We start from the raw sequence: 17,363 nt of genomic DNA, 5'->3' as shown, positions 1-17,363 counted from the left end.
CCTGGAGAATTATGGATAAACTTACTTAGATGAATTATGAGAAATTTGATTATAAATAATAAACTCAATTTCACTGAATATGTTTTATTCAGATAGAAAATATACTTTGAATTAATGTAAATGGTCTTATTTTCTTTTTTCTGCTTTCCCAAAGTAAAGCAAAATCTGACTAAAGTGAAGCTCAGAGTTCATAAAACTCTATACTTTCATTTAGTTTCCAGCATTAATATTAATAACAATAAGTCTTTATATAAGTTTTAGCATGTGCTGGATATTGACCAAGGACTTTACAGCTATTTCCCTTACTCTTTGCAGTAACACAAGGCAGCAGTGGAGTTGGGTTCTGGACCCACTTCCCTTAACCTCTGATCTATTTGATTTCTCCAAATCTTCTTTTGTCTATTTCCTGGTTAGTACTCAATTATTCTGCCTAATATTACTTAAAGTAACCATGTGCCCTGAAATTTTGTTGTACTCTGAAATAATAAAATTATATATATATACATATATATACATTATATACACATACAGACACACACATATCTGTATTTATACCAACTAGTTGTTTTCTCTAATTTCCTACCTAACTAGACTTGAAATTATAATTTAATCTAAAATAGTTCCAGCTCACATAATTCTCTTTAGTACAGAAGAGCCTGGTCAATTTGGTATGGAATTTTTTTTTTTTTAATGTTTGGGTTGATTCAAGAAGAATAGACATCTCAAAAATAATGAACCTTCCAGTCTATTAGCATCATATATCTGTTCAGTTTTCCTCATCATCTTAGTTTAAGCCATGGCTGTCAATTTTCAGCTGGCCCCTTAACCAATGGAAAGTGTTACTTCTTTTATGTTATCTGAATTATATTGTATAATGCTGACATTGTTTCTTTAATAAATGTTGAAATAAATTACTTGTAAAGAATATAGATATAATATTTCCTTCAAATATAAGATGTTTATACTTAGAATATCAGATTCTCTCATAAATACATAACACTTAAGACTTTTTCTTTCTTCTTATGCCAGTGTGGTAATCTGTGTCTTTCTTGGAATTTACCATGTACTCTGAGCAGTAAAACTAATTCCCATAAAGTTGTATATACTTTTTCCTTATTTTCTTTTTAATTCTTGTAGGATTTGTAGTGATGTCTCCTTTTCCACTTGTCATATCAGTAATTCTAACAATAATCAGTAAGAGTGTAAGAGGATATCTAAACTTAAGTTAGATTGTAGTTCAGTTGATGCTTTGATTTCTGTTTTTTTCTTGGTAAGTCTTGCTAGGGTTTTACCAGTTTCATTAATCTTTTCAAGTAACTTGCTCTTAATTTTATTCATTTTTATTTTATTTGTCTTTTTCTTATTGGCTTCAGCTCATATTTAGTCATTCCATATTTTAACTTAATTTAGATTTAATTTGCTCCTCTTTTCCTCATATCTAATGAAGGAAACTTTGCTCATTGATTTAAAATTTTTTTCTTACAAATGCAAATATTTAAAACCAAAATGGTTCCTTTAGCATTAGTTTAAATACATCACACGTCTGTGATAAAATAGACACACATCTGTGTCTCTAAATTTTGATTATGTTTTTACCTGTTGTTGTTCAGACATTCAGTCGTGTCCAAATCCTTAAGATCCAATCGACTCCAGCACACCAGGTACCCTGTCTGTAATTTACCATCTCTGGAAACTTGCTCAAACTTAGGTCCATTGAGTTGGTGATGCTGTCCAACCATGTCATCCTCTGTCTTTGTCCCCTTCTCATGGTTTGTCCCCAACCATGTCATCCTCCATCTTTGTCCCCTTCTCCTCCTGCCTTCTATCTTTCTCAGAATCAGGGTCTTTTCCAAAGAGCTGACTCTTTTCATCAGGTGGCCAAAGTATTGGAGCTTCAGCTTCAGCATCAGTCTTTCCAATGAATACCAGAGTTGATTTCTTTTAGGACTGATTGGCTTGACTCCTTGCAGTCCAATGGACTCTCTAGAGTCTTCTTCAGCACTGCTGTTCAAAAGTATTAGTTCTTCGGTGCTCAGCCTTCTTTATGGTCCAACTCACATCCATACACGACTACTGGAAAAACCATAGCTTTTACTACATGGCCCTTTGTTGGCAAAGTCTTGTGTCTGCTTTCTAATACACTGTCTACGTTTGTTAAAGCTTTTCTTCCAAAGAGCAAGCATCTTTTAATTTCATGGATGCAGTCACAGTCTGAAGTGATTCTGAAGCCCAAGAAAATAAAGTCTTTCATTGTTTCCATTGTTTGCCAATCTATTGCCATGAAAATTATGGGATGGGATATCATGATCTTAGTTTTTTTTAATGTTGAGTTTTAAGCCAACTTTTTCACTCTCCTCTTGCACCTTCATCAAAAAGCTCTTCACTTCTTGCCGTAAGGGTAGTGTCATCTGCATATCTGAGATTACTGATATTTCTCTCCTGGCAATCTTGATTCCAGTTTGAGCTTCATCCAGATGGGCATTTCCCATGATGTACTCCGTAATATAACTTAAATATACAGGATCACAGTATACAGTCTTGATTCACTCCATTCCTAATTTTGAACCAGTCTGTTGTTCCATGTTCAATTCTAACTGTTACTTCTTGACCTGCATACAGGTTTCTCAGGAGACGGATAAGGTGGTCTGGTATTCCCATCTCTAAGAATTATCCACAGTTTGTTGTGAAACGTTCTTATTTCACAGTGCTAAATAATTGTTTTCTTATTTATTTATTATGTATTCATGACTATATGAAAACTGCTTAGTTTTCAACTATTTGAAGATTTTCCAGATACTTTTGTTGTTGATTTTAATTTCAGTTTGGTCATAGTATATATTTTCTATGATTAAAATTCTTTGAAATTTATCAAGATTTATTTCTTGTTCCATACAATGGTTAATCTTTGTAAATGGTCCACCTTTGTAAATGGTCCATGTATGCTTGAAAAAAATGTGTGTTCTCCTACAGAGTCATTTAACATTACAGATGGGCAATGTCTATACAAGTGTACATCTTTTATAATTTCTGTATTCCTCATAACCTTCTAGTACTGTTTTCTGCGAGGTCTTGCAGAATTTTGCTCTTGATATGTGTAACTTAGTATTAGAACACAGGCTAAAGTAAACAGCTTTCAAGATCTGCCTACTTGTACAACTAACTCCTTTGGTTAATTGCCCCTCAAATTCTAGAAGCCTCACTTTGGCGGAGGTATGATGTAGTAGAGTTGTTAAACTTTTTAGAGTGTAGTTTGCCAATGTTTATCATAATTTAAAATAGGATTTTTAATTATTGCTATATTAAATAGCAATTCCATTTCTAAAAATAGATCTTAAAGCATTATATAATTGCTTATAATGAGATAAAACTAGAAACAACCTAAATGTCCAACTAGAAAGTGAAAGTGGAAGTCACTCAGTAATGTCCGACTCTTTGCGACCCCATGGACTTGTATAGTCCACAGAATTCTCCAGGTCAGAATACTGGAGTGGGTGGCCTGTCCCTTCCCCAGGGTATCTTCCCAACCCAGGGATCAAACCTAGGTCTCCTGCATTGAAAGAGAATTGTTTACCAGCTGAGCCACAAGCGAAGCCCATCCAACTAGAGGGGAATATTCAATTATGATATATTCATCTGGAGGATTTTTACTCTAATGATTACCTATCACTGTATAACAAAATTATAGCAAAACTTAGTAACTTAAAACAATAAACATTTGTAATCCTTATCAGACAAATATCTTCTTTTAAGATATTTTCCTTAACATCAACATCTGTCACAATGCTTTGAGAGATAAACAGCTTTCTCAATAAGAGAAAGAGTAGAGCTTGTTTTCCATATTTCCAAATTAACTGTTCCTTTTGAAAGGCAACTTAGAACACTGGGTAAGCAAGCACAAAGATCCTGTAACCACATTCCCTATTTTCAAATCCTTGACATATTACTTTCTTGTGTAAAATTTTACTGATAGATAAAATACATTGTATCTCGTTTCCCAGCCCTCAAATAGAAAGTTTAACAATAGTGGTCATCATTCAGTGTTTTTTCACTATTGATTACATTAATTGGTGGAAAATACTCAGCCCAAGATTTAATTCACTATATATGAGCTAGTCTTTCCGGATTTGAAACAGCTCAACTGGAATTCCATCACCTCCACTAGCTTTGTTTGTAGTGATGCTTTCTAAGGCCCACTTGACTTCACATTCCAAGATGTCTGGTTCTAGATTAGTGATCACATCATCATGATCATCTGGGTCATGAAGATCTTTTTTGTACAGTTCTTCCGTGTATTCTTGCCACCTCTTCTTAATATCTTCTGCTTCTGTTAGGTCCATACCATTTCTGTCATTTATCGAGCCCATCTTTGCATGAAATGTTCCCTTGGTACTCTCATTTTCTTGAACAGATCTCTAGTCTTTCCCATTCTGTTGTATTCCTCTATTTCTTTGCATTGATCACTGAAGAAGGCTTTCTTATCTCTTCTTGCTATTCTTTGGAACTCTGCATTCAGATGCTTATATCTTTCCTTTTCTCCTTTGCTTTTCACTTCTCTTCTTTTCGCAGCTATTTGTAAGGCCTCCCCGGATAGCCATTTTGCTTTTTTGCATTTCTTTTCCATGGGGATGGTCTTGATCCCTGTTTCCTGTACAATGTCATGAACCTCATTCCATAGTTCATCAGGCACTCTATCTACCAGATCTAGGCCCCTAAATCTATTTCTCACTTCCACTGTATAATCATATGGCAGAAAGTGAAGAGGAGCTAAAAAGCCTCTTGATGAAAGTGAAAGAGGAGAGTGAACAAGTTGGCTTGAAGCTCAACATTCAGAAAATGAAGATCATGGCATCCGGTCGCATCACTTCATGGGAAATAGATGGGAAAACAGTGTCAGACTTTATTTTGGGGGGCTCCAAAATCACTGCAGATGGTGACTGCAGCCATGAAATTAAAAGACGCTTACTCCTTGGAAGAAAAGTTATGACCAACCTAGATAGTATATTCAAAAGCAGAGACATTACTTTGCCAACTAAGGTCCATCTAGTCAAGGCTATGGTTTTTCCTGTGCTCATGTATGGATGTGAGAGTTGGACTGTGAAGAAGACTGAGCGCCGAAAAATCGATGCTTTTGAACTGTGGTTTTGGAGAAGACTCTTGAGCGTCCCTTGGACTGCAAGGAGATCCAACCAGTCCATTCTGAAGGAGATCAACCCTGGGATTTCTTTGGAAGGAATGATGCTAAAGCTGAAGCTCCAGTACTTTGGCTACCTCATGTGAAGTGTTGACTCATTGGAAAAGACTCTGATGCTGGGAGGGATTGGGGGCAGGAGGAAAAGGGGATGACAGAGAATGAGATGGCTGGATGGCATCACGGACTCGATGGACGTGAGTCTGAGTGAACTCCGGGAGATGGTGATGGAGAGGGAGGCCAGACGTGCTGCGATTCATGGGGTCGCAAAGAGTTGGACACGACTGAGAGACTGAACTGAAATGAAGTGATCTGAACTGAGCTAGTCTACAATAATTGATTTCTAATTTCCCTCTGTTTATTGTTTCCTCGGTTGTGCAAAAACTTTTTAGTCTGATGTGGTCTCACTTACCTATATTTGCCTTTATTTCTTGTTTCACAATCAATGTTATGAATCTTTTTACTTATGTTTCCTTTTAGGAGTTTTACAGTCTCATTTATTACAGTTAAGTCTTTAATCTATTTTGAATTAATTTCTGTTTATGGTGTAAGATAGCCATCCAGTTTCATTCTGTTGCATATTAATATCCAATTTTCTTAACATCATTTGTTCTTCAGAGTGTAAAGTCTCCACTGTGTATTTTTGACATCCTTGTCAAGATTAGTTGACTCTGTATAGATAACTATTTTCTGGAGTTTTATTCTGTTCCACTGGCCTAAATGTCTGACTTCATGACAATATCATACAGTTTTAATTACTGTAACTCTATAATACATTTTGAAATCAAGAATTGTGATGCCTTCAGTTTTTGTTCTTGCTTAAGATTGCTTTGGCTATTCAGGGTCTTTTGAGGTTCCATATGACTTTTCGGATTTTTCTCTATGTAAAATATGCCATTGGAATTTTGATAGGGAAGCAGCAGCAACAGTAGCAATGAATTTATAGATAGGTTTGGTTAGAGGAAATATTTTAACACTAAGTCTTTTGATCCATGAACATGAATGTCTTTCCATTGAATTGTGCCTTCTTTAATTTATTTCACCAATATTTGGGTTTCATTATACAAGTCTTTAATTTCCTTGGTTAATTTTATTCCTAAGTATTGCATTCTTTTTGGTGATATTGCCTAATCAGTTTTCATGTTGAACCATTCTTATAGCCCAGTAATAAAATCCCTTGGTTATGGTTATGACTCTCTCCCTTAAAAATTCACCTGACAGTTTCATTCAGAATCATCTCCCTTTTGATTATCTTACTATCAAGTGCTTAAGGATATTTATTGCACTTGAAAATTTTATTTATTTCTAACTTAAGCATGAACATGAGTCCATCAATTTCACTGGCCCCAATTAACTTAAGGAGAGAGGATTATACAGGGTGTGTACAACATCTGAACTTTCTGCTTTCCACAACTCAGGTACACTTTTTGTTAAAAAATATAAACATTGTGTATTCAAGTTTTGCCTCAAAACTTTTGCCCAAGTAAACACCCACGGATGATTCATGTCAATGTATGGCAAATCCAATACAGTATTGTAAAGCAAAATAAAGTAAAAATAAAAATTAAAAAAATAAAAATTTTGCTAGTATCATAATTGTAATGGGTTATTATTTTTCTTTTACTAAATTATAGCATCAAGAACTCGAATAGTTTAGTAAATTATAGCATCAAGAATAACAATAGCTAAAGCAATCTTCAGCAATTTTTCCAATATTGGAAGATGTAATCAGCTTTTATTTATTTTAGAATCTAATTGTCTGTGATTCTAATCATACAAACTGTGGATTTTGCTCAGACTTGTACTGTCCAAAACAATAGAAATTGGCCACATATGGAATTTTACCTTTAAATAAATTAAAATTAAATAATGTTAAAAATCAGTTTCTGGCCATACTAGCCATTTAGTGGCATAAGTGGCTGCTGGCTATTGCACTGTGAAAAATATAGATATAGAACAATTCTATCATCAAAGAAAGTTCTATTGCACAACCCTGATTTATAGCTGTACTTCTCAACCTTCAGTATGCTCCAGAATCACCTGAAAGGCTTGTAGAACAGTGTGCCAGGACTGGGGTGAGGTCTGTGAATCTGCATTTATATTAAGCTCCTAGTTAAGATGGAAGTTACTCCTCTGGGAATGGCAATTTAAGAGCCACTATTTTAGAATTATTGATCCATTTGCATAAACTTACAGAAGAACAAAAAGTAACTCTATTCTAAGGATTTTAGGAAGTCTGCATCTAAGCATGTATTTTATAATAAAAGTGCTGATAGCAAAGAAGATAATTGCTCTCAGTTAACAGTATTTTGCTTCTACAAGCAGGTAAAATACATATAAACTATCATAAAAATTTCAGTCTTTTAGACAAACTGAATAGTTTGGTCAGGAAAATATGTTCAATAAATAAAAATCAGTGTGTAAACTATAGTTATATTTCTTGTCAAGAATTTCTTATGATAAGAGAATGGCAGAGTAATAAAAAATTGTATTCTTAAACTCTAATCTATTTTCTATCTAATAGAGAGTAATCTAAAATTATATTTACTCAAATACAGCACTAGCTTTAGGAATAGAAACCATCATGGATAGTAATAGTTATTTTCACTTTAATTATGTTCTGCTTATCATTAAGACTATTTAATTGTCATTTGGCTAATCATTAAGACCAGGACTTCCCTGGTGGTCAAGTGGGTAAGATTTTGTCTTCCAATGCAGGGGCTACAAGTTTGATCCCTGGTTAGAAAGCTAAGATCCCTGATGTCTTGTGGCCAAAAAACTGAAACTCAAAACAGAAACAATATTGTATAAATTCAATAAAGACTTTAAAAATGGTCCACATTTAAAAAAATATTTAAGAAACTTATCTTTAATCAGATAAAAATTTGAGAAAAACACAAAAGTATTTTGTGAAAAGTATTCTTAAAAAAATTAATAAAAATAGTAAGTGCAAGTGTTAGTCACTCAGTCATGTCCAACTCTTTGTGGTGCCATGGACTGTAACCTACCAGGCTTCTCTGTCCATGAAATTCTCCAGACAAGAATACTGAGTGGGTGCCATTCCCTTCTCCAGGGGATTTTCCCAAACCAGGGATCAAACCAACAGCTCCTGCAACTCCTGCATTGCAGGCAGATTCTTTACAATCTGAGCCACCAGGGAAGCAGATATCAGTGGCTTAATAGTGTCTCTTTGAAGGAAAGTTTGGAGATATTTTTCTGAATTTATTTTTTTATGCATGACATATATGTAGCTGTATGATTTTCATTATTTTAAGGATAACCCTTGAATTTATAATATGCATTTTTATTTCATTTAAAAATTTACCTTTTTTTCAAACAGTATAAATTATATAAGAAAGACAATGCAAAGGTGAAATTCCCTATGACATATTTTTGACATATTTCCTATTACCTAAGTTAGAGATTTCATTGATTTATGAATCACTTCAAATGTCTTGATTAAAAAAGATCAACCCAACCCTCCAGCTTCTACCCATTGGCTTTGAGTTGGCTAAACCATATAGGCAAATTATTAGGTAATAAGCAAACTGGTAGGATATGACATATTATTGCCTTCAACCCCCAATTCTCTCCAATATTTAGTTTTACTACTCATTGTCTCTGTAGGTTACTCAAAACTACTGTTGCATATAAGATTCTTTACTTTTCTGACTTTCTTTGCACTCTCAATACAAAATTTGTTCTATAGAAAAATGTAAAAATATCAACTGTGAATCTCTCAGTATATTGCAATACCAATTACTAGTTTACCTACACCTGCTCTCACTCATGATTTCATTGTTTCTTCTCAGAATGTAAATGGCAATCCACTCCAGTACTGTTGCTTGGAAAATCCCATGGACAGAGAAGCCTGGTAGGCTACAGTCTCAAAGAGTCGGACATGACTGAGCGACTTCACTTCACTTCACTTCACTTCACTTCTCAGGATGGAAGGGAGAGTTGCCTCCAACTCTCATGACCAAACTCTCCAATTATATCATAGGTATGCTCTTATCTCTTCTCTTCAAGTATATTACCTTCCCAGTCAGATTCACTCTCTCTCTCTACATACATAAAAATTTTTAGTGAATATTTAAACCTTTGAAATCTCTTCTAATACATAAACCAACAAAGCTATATTGACTGCATATCTTTCGGCTTACCTGTAGTGTCAGGATTCTTAACCAAAAGCAAAACAACAAAGAAACCTCCAACCATTAATTCCTTACTATTTTGGGATGTACTGGTGAAGATTTAGCAACTGATTCTTTGAAATTCAATGAGAGTGTTGGTTGCATTATTGTTTATATTAATGAGTAAAACAAAAATAAAATAACGCCAATTTATGTTGGAAATCCACTCACTTGCCAGTGATGCAAGGGACTATTTTATTGTATCAGAGGTGTTGGAATACTGGGACACTAGTTTCTCTCTCTCTCTTTTTTTTTTTTTTTTAGCTATTTACAAAATATCAGCTGCACACAAAACATATTCAAATGTGTTGTCTCAATCACACTCTTAAGAGATTTAACAAAACCATAAACAATGTCCTGATTAGTACTGATACTATTTGCTAACATATGTGGAGTAAATATGCCTTTTATGATAAGTCTCCAGTTACCATTATGATGTCACTAAGTGCAAAGCTGGAAAGACATGCACAGCTACACATCATTAGTATTATGCAGTAGTTCTACCGCATAGATACAATAGAGCCCAATAACTCAACTGCATGGACAGTAGGGAAATGAAGTTAAACAATTAGGAACCAGTGAGTTGTGTGTATATATTGTAATATATTTGTCAAGTTCATATGACTTAATTATTAATAAAAACTGTATACAATTAACTCTCAAAATTCTTAAATATGCAAAAAAATTTAACACTGGATCTTGTGAGCTGGTACAAATTGGCTCCAGCCTGCTTTTGTGATGATCCCAGGAGTTTTGCAAACTACATTCTTCCCACATGTGGGAACTTTGAGGGAGCCAAATAAATAATAAATATATTTTCCTATGTGGTTTCTGAACAAATTGAAATGTGGAGAATGTATTTATGGAAGCCAAAAGTTAACCTTTCTGATGAAAATAACTAAATTGGAGAATATGGCTTCAGGTATATTTGATAGCTAATGCTGGCACCAGTAATTAGGCAGACTTCCTACAGTTATGAGTTCACTCATCCTCCCAAATGATGATGAAATCCTAATGCCCAGTACCCATTAATGTGACTTTATCTGGAAATAGAGTCATTGTATATGATCACCAGGTGACACAGTGATACAAATTCTGCCTGCCATTGCAGGAGACTCAGGAGATGCAGGTTCGATCCCTGAGCCAGGAAGATCCCCTGGAGAAGGGAATGGCAACCCACTCCAATATCCTTGTCTGGGAAATCCCATGGACAGAGGAACCTGGCACGCTACAGTCCACGGAGTTGTAAACAGTTGGACACAACTGAGTGTTGATATTGAAAAGAAAAAAAAAAGTCTTTGTATACGATCAAGTTAAGATAAGGACATTAAGTGCATCTGACTTCAGTATTATAAGTATCCTTATTAAAGGGGAAATTGGGATGCAGAGATAGACAAGTACAGAGGCAAGACTATGGGAAGGCTCCTATAGATGGAAGAACACCATCTACCAGCCTAGGAAAGCTGGAGATTACAAGAAGTCAGGAAGGAGACATGGGACCAATTCTACCTCAGAGCCCATAGACAGAGCCAACACTGCTTACATCGTGACTACAGCTTCTAACCTCCAGAATCATCAAACAATACATCTCTGTTACCACTCAGTTTGTCAGTCTGCTTTACAGCAGTCCCAGTAAACTAATGCACTGGTTTCATCACAGGATCATGTGATAGAAGCAGGGCTCTCCCTCTCGAGGAGGAAGCATCAATACAAAAACCACTGGAAAGTCATATGGTAAAGAATCACTCTCAAGGTGAAATAAGAGATAGCTAAGCTAAGCTCAATTATCCATTCCAAGTGTAATCTTCAAATAAATCTCTGTATAGTCTTATGCTTCCCAGGTGGCACAGTGGTAAAGAATCTACTGGCCAGAACAAGAGGTGTAGAAGACTCAGTTGGATTGCTGGGTCTTGAAAATCCCCTGGAATAAGAAATAGCAACTCACTCCAGTATTCTTGCCTTGAAAATTCCATGGACAGAGTAGTTGGCAGGCTACAATCAAGGGGTCTCAAAAAGTCAGACCCAACTTAGCAACTGAGCATACAGAACACACACAGTCTTATGCAGAGTGAATAAAGAGGTGAAAGAAAGATAAGAAGTGTGCTTATGGAGAAAAAAAGACAGTTATTATCACACACATTATGAATACTACTTTAGCAGCCAAAAATCCATAAAAATTGCTCTTGCATAGATAAAAAGTTTCTATAGACACATTTTGACCCAATGTCACCTGAGCTTCAACAGCCTTGGGCATTTTTAAACATTTCCTTTCATAATTTATTTTTCATATATTTCAAAGCACCATTTTTCTGTTCCTTCTCTCTTCTTGTACTTGGTCTCTTAAAAGGCCATCTCTCTCTGGTTATCCTGTTACCTATTAATACAATGCTTCTTTCATTTATATATCCCCAACCTAGATAGCATATAAAAAGCAGAGACATTACTTTGCCAACAAAGGTCCGTCTAGTCAAGGCTATGGTTTATCCAGTAGTCATGTATGGATGTGAGAGTTGGACTGTGAAGAAAGCTGAGCACTGAAGAATTGATGCTTTTGAACTATGGTGTTAGAGAAGACTCTTGAGAGTCCTTTGGACTGCAAGATTCAACCAGTCCATCATAATGGAGATCAGTCCTGGGTGTTCTTTGGAAAGACTGATGCTAAAGCTGAAATTCCAGTACTTTGGCCACCTCATGCGAAGAGTTGACTCATTGGAAAAGACTCTGATGCTGGGAGGGATTGGGGGCAGGAGGAGAAGGGGATGACAGAGGATGAGATGGCAGTATGGCATCACCGACTTGATGGATGTGAGTTTAGGTGAACTCTGGGAGTTGGTGATGGACAGGGAGGCCTTGGCGTGCTGCGATTCATGGGGTTGCAAAGAGTCAGACACATGACTAAGCGACTGAACGGAACTGAATATGCTCTGTCAATAACCTTGTTTATTCTCTTGGGTTCAGTTAACAAACATAATGGATATAATTATCTGTACTTGCAATTCAGATGATCTTAGTGAGCTCACAACTATGTTGTTACTGACATTGTTCTTTTTTCCTGGTATATGCAGAGGAAGTATCAACATCACTTTTCTATAGCAGACAGTACCAATAGCATATATCTCAAACTCTATATTTTTGAAACTGAATGATCAAATTTCTCTCTAATATTTTCCTTTGCCCTGTTCCCTTATGTTATGTTCCCTGTTCCCTTATATTATGTTACGTTCCCTATCTTATGTTAGGGAACCATCATTTATGAACAGAAGACTAAAATCTGAGGGATATTCTCTCTCCCTTCTTCTTACATTGATCAAAAAACCAAAATTGTCAACAGGTCTTAGCAATTCCCCAAACAAATTCCTGTTGTTATTGTTGTTTTCCCCTCCCAGACTGCTTCCCTTTATTTGAATTTCTGTGCTGGAGAAGAGAATCTTCATGAAACAAAAACTTGTTCATGCCATTCCCCTGCTTAAACATTTTTAATGGCTCTCAATGGACCTCAAAGGAAAGACTAAGTTTCTAAAGATTTCATTTAAATTGCTGTTTATGCCTAGATTTCATTTTAATCAATGTCCTCATATATATAATATTATGTTTTACATTATATTATGTACATATTTACAAACAGGTAATATTATGTAACTATGTACATATTATGTACATAATATGCATAATAAAATGTCAAATAAACACTTCATTATTTTACTATAAATTGTCTTCCCTTTGGGCCTATATACCAACTAGCCTCTGCTCCCCAACTTTCCCCTGTAATTTTTTTTTTTTTTTTACTTTTGGAAATGGTAATTGGAGACAGAATCAGCAACTTGTAGAAACTCTATACTCAGACATTCACATCTAAGGAAAACGGGGATCTAGGATCTCAAATCTGATGCTAGCAAACCTCAACCCAAAGAAATAAGGTCACACTTTACATTTTTAACAATGTTAGCTTTTCTTTCATTTTCAACTTTATTGATGAATAACTGACATAATGTGTAAATTTGAGGTTGGTTTGACACCCTCATGTAATACAACATAATTATCCACCTTAATGTTACTAACACCTCTATCATGTCATATAATTACTTTCCCTTGTTTGTGATGAGAACATTTAAAATCTACTTTTTTAGCCACTTTAAAGTGTGCAGTACAGTATTGCTACCTATAATCACAATGCTTTACATTAGATTCCCAAAAGTTATTTATAGTCTAACTAGAAATTTGTACCCTTTCACCAGCCTCTCCCATCTTCCCCAGTCACTGGCTCCCAATCACCATGACTATAGTCTCTGTTTCTATGAGTTTAGTCTTTTAGATGCCACATGTAAGTGGTGTATATCATACAGTATTGTCTTTAAGTGCCTACACTATTCAGTCCAGTCCAGGCTGAAAGAAGTTGGAAGGTTGAGTTAATAGAAGGTTAACTTTTTTTTAATATAAATTTATTTATTTTAATTGGAGGTTAATTACTTTACAATATTGTATTGCTTTTGCCGTACATCAACACAAATCCACCACATGTATACACGTGTTCCCCTTCCTGAACCCCCCTCCCTCCTCCCTCCCCATACCATCCCTCTGGGTCATCCCAGTGCACCAGCCCTGGTCATCCACTATCATGCATTGAACCTGGACTGGTGATTCATTTCATATATGATATTATACATGTTTCAATACCATTCTCCCAAATCATCCCACCCTCTCCCTCTCCCTCTGAGTCCAAAAGACTGTTCTATACATCTGTGTCTCTTTTGCTGTCTCGCATACAGGGTTATTGTTACCATCTTTCTAAATTCCATATATATGCATTAGTATACTGTATTGGTGTTTTTCTTTCTGGCTTACTTCACTCTGTATAATCGGCTCCAGTTTCATCCACCTCATTAGAACTGATTCAAATGTATTCTTTTTAATGGCTGAGTAATACTCCATTGTGTATATGTACCACAACTTTCTTATCCATTCATCTGCTGATGGACATCTAGGTTGTTTCCATGTCCTGGCTATTATAAACAATGCTGCGGTGAACATTGGGGTACATGTGACTCTTTCAATTCTGGTTTCCTCGGTGTGTATGCCCAGCAGTGGGATTGCTGGGTCATAAGGCAGTTCTATTTCCAATTTTATAAGGAATCTCCACACTGTTCTCCATAGTGGCTGTACTAGTTTGCTTTCCCACCAACAGTGTAAGAGGGTTCCCTTTTCTCCACACCCTCTTTAGCATTTATTGCTTGTAGACTTTTGGATCACAGCCATGCTGGCTGGTGTGAAAGGGTACCTCATTGTGGTTTTGATTTGCATTTCTCTGATAATGAGTGATGTTGAGCATCTTTTCATGTGTCTGTTAGCCATCTGTATGGCTTCTTTGGAGAAATGTATATTTAGTTCTTAGGCCCATTTTTTGTTTGGGTCATTTATTTTTCTGGAATTGAGCTGCAGGAGTTGCTTGTATATTTTTGAGATTAGTTGTTTGTCAGTTGCTTCATTTGCTATTATTTTCTCCCATTCTGAAAGCTGTCTTTTCACCTTGCTTATAATTTCTTTTGTTGTGCAGAAGCTTTTAAGTTTAATTAGGTCCCATTTGTTTATTTTTGCTTTTATTTCCAATATTCTGGGAGGTGGGTCATAGAGGATCCTGCTGTGACGTATGTCAGAGAGTGTTTTGCCTGTGTTCTCCTCTAGGAGTTTTACAGTTTCTGGTCTTACATTTATATCTTTAATCCATGTTGAGTTTATTTTTGTGTATGGTGTTAGAAAGTGCCCTAGTTTCATTCTTTTACAAGTGGTTGACCAGTTTTCCCAGCACCACTTGGTAAAGAGATTGTCTTTAATCCATTGTATATTCTTGCCTCCTTTGTCAAAGATAAGGTATCCATAGGTGCAGATGAAGGGACTCTCATATCATTGAAAACACTGAGAAGGTAGTGTTTAAAGAGCAAGGTCCTGCTGTCCAGCCTGAGGCAGAAATAAACTGACACCAGGAGATGGCTAATAACTAGAAGAAAGATGAGGGCCAGCCATAGAGAACAGGTGAAAAGAGTATCTGTTAGGGGAATGACAGAGTGAACAAAAACAAAAATTTTCATTAATTATATTTGTCTATATTACCTAATTTTCTAATTTTCATATCTTGGTTTCCCTCAATTTTTCTAGCTTTTTTTTTTTGCAACTTTATTTGAACTAAAGAATAAAGGTTTCATGTTTACTCTTTGTTATTGGCAAATATAAAACTAAATCACTAGAATTATATTTCAGTTGAAAACATAGCGATATTACAAGGCACACAATGTCCTTGGATACTTTCTTCCTGTTAAGGCTAATTAACAGTGAGATAAGAAAGTGGTAAAGTGGTAAAATAACTTTCTTTTAGCTATTTGGGGGAATCGTTTATTGAGGTTTGCCTTTCCAGATGTGATCATTGACTGCACATGTTGATATTGATATTGTCTGTTTTCTTTTTTATATTTTCATGAAATGTCCAAATTATGAAATTCTGTTTTCTCTACTTCATATACTTCATAAACTGACAGAAGCTATGGACAGATGAAATCAATAAGACAAGAATTGTATCCTCTTATTTATTACATCCTTAAGTATTTATACTTGGATTATAATTCAATATTCAAATTAATGTATATAAAATGCTTATATTTATCAACACATTACTTTTAATATCACTAATTGCCACTCTTATAACTTAGAAACTTTTAAATATACAGTATACACATGTAATGTTTAGTGTGTTAGATATCTGTTTAAAAGAGCATGTCTATTGCATCTAAAACAATTATGAGAATTTGTATAATCCAGAAGATGGTGCTGTTTACATTTCTACTGCACTTTGGAACTGCAGAGAAACAATTTATTTTCAATTCAGCCATTGATGGATTGCAAATTATTGAGCATACCTTTGCAATAAGAACAGTTAATGTAGCTTTGCTCTTGAGGATTTTACATTTACAAATAATTTGCATGACATTTCCACACGAGATATTAGAAAATGTACTACTTCACAAGCAATCTCACATTAATGGGACCTGATCAGTTGCAGCTCTCTCAGTCATCTTCTGCCAGGACTACACTCAAATGTGAAAATACGTATTAGATAAAAAACTTATTTAATTTTCTGGCTACTTATATTGCTATTAAAAAGCAACATCTAGACCATTAAAGCGGTGATGATCCTTATTTAATGGAATGTGAATTTATTCTTCTAAATAGTGAACAGTTTTATAGTTAAGCTGTTGTGACATGTTAATTATGTACTATCCAGGCACAAAGCTTTAGCCAGTTAATATTGATAAATAAAAGATATGATATTCATAATATATTGAAACTATTCTACTTTATCCGAAGTTTGGTAATGGATCATGGATGCAGCCTTATCACTGCTTGCAATGCTTTGGGAAAGATAAGAAAGTTCACCACATGCATCTACCAAGACTGTCACCTGTAATACTTCCTGCTTCTGTTCATGAACTCAAGGCCTTAAAGTGAAATTCGCTCAGTCATGTCTGACTCTTTGCAACCCCATGGCCTATATAGTCATGGAATTCTCCAGGCCATAATACTGGAGTGGGTAGCTCTTCCTTTCTCCAGGGGTCAAACCCAGGTCTCCTGCACTGCAGGTGAATTCTTTACCAGCTGAGCTACCAGGGAATCCCCATGGCCTCAAAAGGAATCCAATAATGGAAACATAACCAGAGCTTTGCTACGTCAATGTGAAAATCATCATTGAAAAATAAATGAGATTTGAAAATACATAAATGTTTTCAGACAGACCTAGTTTCCATTAAGTATTTGAATATGGAATTTATATCACAACCTAGAGGACTAAATTAGTCATGTACTGTTATTGAGATTGGGGAAATTTATATTGTCTGAGTGTGCTATGCCTTTTTCAGTCATAGGATAACATATAGATGATGTTTATGTTCGAGGATACAGGATGCTTAGGGTTGGTGCACTGGGATAACCCAGAGGGA

This window comes from Capra hircus, chromosome 20 (genome assembly GCF_001704415.2).
Source record: "Capra hircus breed San Clemente chromosome 20, ASM170441v1, whole genome shotgun sequence".
NCBI lineage: Eukaryota > Metazoa > Chordata > Mammalia > Artiodactyla > Bovidae > Capra > Capra hircus.
Note: the sequence above shows the minus strand (reverse complement) of the source record.